The sequence below is a fragment of the Gekko japonicus genome, unplaced genomic scaffold (genome assembly GCF_001447785.1).
Source record: "Gekko japonicus isolate JY-2015 unplaced genomic scaffold, Gekko_japonicus_V1.1 scaffold3130, whole genome shotgun sequence".
Taxonomy (NCBI): domain Eukaryota; kingdom Metazoa; phylum Chordata; class Lepidosauria; order Squamata; family Gekkonidae; genus Gekko; species Gekko japonicus.
Window position 1 is genome coordinate 170,400 of NW_015160931.1, and position 294 is coordinate 170,693.

Sequence of the window (294 nt, forward strand, 5' to 3'; positions counted from 1 at the left end):
GTCTCACACAGGGGCCAGCCAGTCCCTCTGGAGGGCCAGCAACAGGGCAGAGAGGCCGAGGCCTTCCCCTGATAAGGACACCAGGAGAGCCCTGCTGGGTCAGACCAGGGAGGGTCCCTCCAGTCCAGCCTCCCGTCTCACACAGGGGCCAGCAAGTTCCTCTGGAGGGGCAGCAACAGGGCAGAGAGGCCGAGGCCTTCCCCTGATAAGGACACCAGGAGAGCCCTGCTGGGTCAGACCAGGGAGGGTCCCTCTAGTCCAGCCTCCCGTCTCACACAGGGGCCAGCCAGTCCC